General features: G+C 35.2%; 1 long non-coding RNA gene across 1 annotated transcript; it reads right to left on the reverse strand.

Annotated features, from left to right (window-relative positions):
- Positions 1-3,197: 3,197 nt before the first annotated feature.
- On the reverse strand, positions 3,198-4,657 carry LOC109587524 (uncharacterized). The gene is made up of 2 exons (XR_002187657.1): positions 4,326-4,657; positions 3,198-3,267 (listed from the first exon to the last, which is right to left on the reverse strand). It is a non-coding gene; the product is annotated as an uncharacterized LOC109587524 (long non-coding RNA).
- Positions 4,658-5,591: the final 934 nt, after the last annotated feature.

The following is a 5,591-nucleotide window of genomic DNA, read 5'->3' on the forward strand; positions in this document are numbered from 1 at the left end:
AGAGATTGTGTAGTATGTTACATAATTGATACTACTGGGAATAATCCAGTTCAAAGTAATACCAGTGGTTGAAACACTAGTTATTGAGAGACTAGTAACTGGACTAGGAACTAGAACAGAAATTACATCCACTTATATGCTATTGCATAATCATACAAATATTTACCATCAAGTTTTAATATTGTTGCTGTATTATTGACTGAAGGAAGATCTCTGTATGAGTATACCATGATGGTATAAGTACTCATTGGTGATAGATCTGTCAATACAGCTTTATTACTGGTTGTCTGCAATACACCTCCATTAGTATATGTAATTACATATCCATTAGTCTCTGATGAATCAGTCCAGTTGACTTTAATGCTAGTAGAATTTAATATGAACCCTCTCACATTGATTGGAGGACCACTAGGAGCTATAAAAAGACATACATGTATGTGTGTAAATGCATTCATTGATTGTATTAAAATCATACCGTCTAGTGTCACATATTCACTGTAGGTGACTCCTCCAAGCATTGCTATACATGAAACAGTTAGCGATACTCCCAGTGGATCAGGATATATCAGTAGTGTGTTGTTTGTTATATCATTAGCTGATTCATTCATTGAGCTACTCTTCATCACTCCATTCACTAACCAGTAAACATTAGCTGATGAACTTGTATCAGTAGTCGTGATACAATCAATACGATATTGAGTGTTATTGAGTTGTGTGATGGATGAAACTAGCATCCAATTGATTGAATTAATAACTATAAAAATGGGCATCAACAGTAGCATATACATGTGCATCTACACATGTACATAGTATACCTGTGAAGGTCCGTACACTGATTGTACTACTAGCAGGTCCCAGTAATTGTTGATAGGCTCTGACTGTGATGCTATAAGTTGTTCCTCCTCTCAGTCCATTCAGTGTGATTCTATTATTACTACTACCCTTCACCTGTACTGTCCGCACAGTGTCTGTGTCACTAGTGACATTGACTACATATCCATCAGCATCAGATGAATCAAGTGCAGTCCAACTGACAGTGATAGTGGTAGCTGTCTTGCTGACCATGGTAAGAGAAGAGGGAGCAGTTGCTGGTACTATTAAATTTATGGTAACATAGTTACATGTACAATTAATTCATTACCTTTTATTGTTAAAGTACGTATTCTATTAGCACCATCTCTAGGATTATTCAGAAAACACTTATACATTTGATCTCCTGTACTTAATTTATTATTCGATCCAATGCTAGCAGTCCTCCCATCCCATGTGATATCAAAAGTATATCTCAATGTATTGGTATCTCCATTTATGTAAATACCAGGACAAGGGGAATTGTTTCCATCATTACAATCTCTGTAACTAACGAATGTGGAACTACCAAGATCTAGGCTTAAACTATATGACACATGTCCTATTTTAGTACAATGCAGTTTGTATTTCTGAGGATATACTGTCATATCAGAAGGAAGATCAGCAGCATAAAATGATTCTATCTGTGCATATCCTAAAAATGAAAATCAAGGCATGCATATACATGTACATCAGCCACTATAATAAGTGATTATAGATCTCTTACTGAATATATTAGCAAAGATGATGTTAGTGTTAGGATCTGAACAATTAGTGGGTAGACAACACTTGTACCAGCCATCGCCAGATGGAAGGAGATATTTGCCTCCATAATTAGGTATGAACAAACTGATCCTTAGTGGTGCAGTACCTTGATAAAGACTACACCGAATATTCGTTTTATCGCCAGGACAGGGCATTTTTCCAGCTGGACCAATCCATTCTCCGCCACTTAATGTAGCAAGATTAATCCTACAATCTACCCTGCGCGATATGATTCTACTATCCCAAAAATATGATCCATTATAATAACAGCGTCCTCTGTGTCTCAGGTAGACACCTATAAATATTGTACTTGCATGCATGATGCATACATTGCAATCTTACCTGATGTAGGACAATAACTGATAGCTGGATTCACACTCATCATGAAGACTATAGACAGCACTAGCATTGAGTCTGCTGCATACATTATCTTCTCATAGACCTTTATATAATTAATGGCTTATCAATGTAGATTTGTAAGCCGGATTTATCAATGTCAAATTATTTTGCCAATTATTAGTACCAGTACATAATAACTTCAAGACAAGATCAGCTTCAATTGATCTCAGGCTAAGCTTGACAGGACTCTTACGTATCATTATCCATAGATACCACTCCACCGTGAAGTTGGCGTGGTCTCGAGCCACGCCTATTTCACGGCGGTACTGGTATAGATAATTACTTAATTTGATAGGGGTTCACCCACTTATGCTGTCACCATGGTCGTCAAGCACTTGAGAAGACTATTACAAGCCTACACCGATTAAGGATAAAGATAGACGAGAATATTTAGAATAAGATAAGGAATAGAAGCTGAAGGTTCTCTACGAGTTTGACTTGAACTTTGAAGGTAGATCTAGATTTTGTCAAGTTTTTAATTTCATTTATGATAATTAAATTTTGTATAATCTAGAGACAACTAAAATGATGAAGGAATTTTACAGCACCTGCTCGCTAGCTACCAGCATTAAATTAATTGTGAGTACTTTAAATACTGTGTACACGTACAAATCAGTATTATTATACTTACTATACTGCATTAACTGATATGATTGTACTAGTAGTATGTTGCATGAAGTGCCCAGTATTGCAATTCTAAACTCAAGCTTATCAAAGATTGAAATTTTGCTAACATTATTTTACTTTCGTGGATTTGACCACACCCTTCCATTATGGCAATTAAATATAAAACGCTCCTTTTTGTACGTTCTCTGGTCCTGACACCTGTAATCTGTGTTAGAGTTAAGTTCATACAGCACATGAAACATGTATTGTGGGGTAACAATGGGAATGAATGGGTAATCTACTAGCGAGAGTATTACCATCTTTCTACAAAGAGAATACTACCATATATCCATCAATATCAGAGACATTTCACCTTTTTTTAAAATGGACCAACTTCACTATAGCACCTTCTATCCGTTTGCTTACTCTTTCTTACTAAACACTCAATCTTTTAGTTCTTATCTCTCGATCTTAGATCTACAATAATACTATAATAGTTGTAAATCCACCATTATAATTATAATTATCATTATTGTTATTATTATTATTGTTGTTATTGCGTAGCCATATAAAAAATATTGAGCAGCAACAATTTTCATTAGAAGGAGTTTTAAAATTTAAGTCTTCTTTTACTGGTAATTATAGTACCTATTAATAAAGAAAAGTATGACAGTCAGACATTTTACAATCATTTTGTTCCATTATCCAGCCAAATTCTGTTTTATTCTATCTCTTTGTCTGAACAAGGTAGTTTTTATGGCATTCGGAGGATCGGAGCAAGTTTTAAAATTCATAAAAAATCCAAACCTGATTGGAATCAGCTCAAACTTTCTACACAACATAAGAACATGTATATGCATCAGAAAAAATTATAAAAATTGAGAATTCTCTTCTAGCCATTTTTGACAAAATTTGGCCAGTGACCAAAGGCTATAGCCTTGGGTCATTGGCCCAATTTTTGAGCAACTTTAAAAATTCATAAAAAATCCAAACTTGACCGGAATCAGCTCAAAGTTGATGTACAACATAAGAACGTGTATATGTATCAGAACAATTTATAAAAATGGAAAATTCTCTCCTAGCCATTTTTGACAAAATACCCTGTACTTTAGTACAGGACCTATAGCCCAATTTTTGATCAACTTGACAATCCACTGACGAAAAGCTGCATAACAAACTAAGCAATGTTCAGACAACTAAATACGTCAGACACAATGTCTGAACATAGTTTGAATGTAATTTTAGGCTCTGATAAGAGTAACTGTATACTCTCACTGTAGCTGCTACATGTATGATGTATTGAATGTCATGTGATTAAGTTAGCATAAAAACTGTGTCACTGTATTGTGCTATAGTATTTCAGGCAGGGTACATGTATAAAGCTAAAATTAATTGAGGTCAATATTCAATAGTCAACTCAGCAAAATGCCTTTTATAGCAAAGGTTGTTTTGGCACAAAATTTGACGATTTGGCAATTCACAGTTACTGTAACACCACCAAATTTTAGTTTACCTTCATGTGTACATTACTAGCCTGACAAGGTATTGCCAAAGTTTCAGCAACCAAGTCAAGTTATTGACGTAATGAGTTTGAGCTGAAATTTTCTCACACTATAATCCATGTACATGTACATTGTACAATGTACAAGGCTGATATGTACAGATTAGTGTATTGCTTTATCTTAAAGACAATAAAAAGACATTACTTTTAATGGACTCTATATGATGTTTAGAACAGCGAGGATTATTAGTGTAACGACTGCTACGAACAGAAGGAAGATGGCGATTGTCCAAAACCAGCAACAAAAGGAGCAAAAGCATGATCCGCCATCATGGCAATAGTCATCAGGATAGTCATCTGTAGTACCGCAGTACAGATTCTTACAGCATTGACGCACTTCGTCCATTATGATTGGGTTTTGTTAGAAGAGTAGGTTAGTGGAGTTGCTAGGTTCACTAACGAGAGAAGGAGTTGTCTTTATATAGAGTTAGTGTCTTCAGCGACAGGTTAAGACCAACCTTATGAATCCCTCCAATTGATGCCACTCCTTCTGGCAATCGGAATCCGGAGAAGTATCAATGTACGATATAGACACATACTTGTGACACTTTATATTATGATGTGGTTTATATAAGAATAATGGAATAGGTAGCTGGATCTGTACTGCATTGTAAGATTTGAGTGTAGTTTCATTGACTGGTATATATGTACATCACTTATGTCACCATCATTTCCTTCCCCCCCTCTCTCTCTCTCCCTCTCCCTCTCTCTCTCTCTTAGTGTTTATCAATTTAATAGACATTTGTCATTACACAGTTTTCAATTAATGGTCATATACCATTAGTGGATATTTGTACATCCAATGGTGCTGGTTCACTTGTACTGTACATGATATTAATACAAGTACATGTACATGTTAATATACAGTAGCATACTGTGTAATGTACTGTTACAGTATAATATACTGTGCTTCTATGTATTGTGGTTAATTCTTAATACTGTATATTGTTAATATTATCTTATGGTTTGATGTACATATACATATGTATTGTGTTTCATTCCCTGTTAATGTGTTGTGGTTGTTTTGACTAGTGAAGGGTGGGCCTTACTCATGTAGTTGGTATAGTCTCACTTTGTGATTATACTATTAAGAATTCCCCCATCATACTCTCTCTCTCTCTCTCTCTCTTGGAATTATCACTTTATCTTTCTCTCCCTCCCTCCCTTTCTCTACAGTCACTTCTTCCTGTTATCAATAGTACATAAGGGTGTCATTTACTTTTATTGTTACCATACGCCCCCTCTTTAATTACTCTCTAATAATACCCTAGCTATCTTGTTACACTTTGGTATACTTGTATTGCAGTACAACCTGATCTGTTGTATCAGCATTAGTTCCAATTGAGTGGAACAAACAAATCAATTGAATCAGCTCTTACTATAGTAGGAGTGGGAGTGGCAATTAACAACT

This window comes from Amphimedon queenslandica, unplaced genomic scaffold, assembly GCF_000090795.2.
Source record: "Amphimedon queenslandica unplaced genomic scaffold, v1.1 AMPQUscaffold_12542, whole genome shotgun sequence".
Taxonomy (NCBI): domain Eukaryota; kingdom Metazoa; phylum Porifera; class Demospongiae; order Haplosclerida; family Niphatidae; genus Amphimedon; species Amphimedon queenslandica.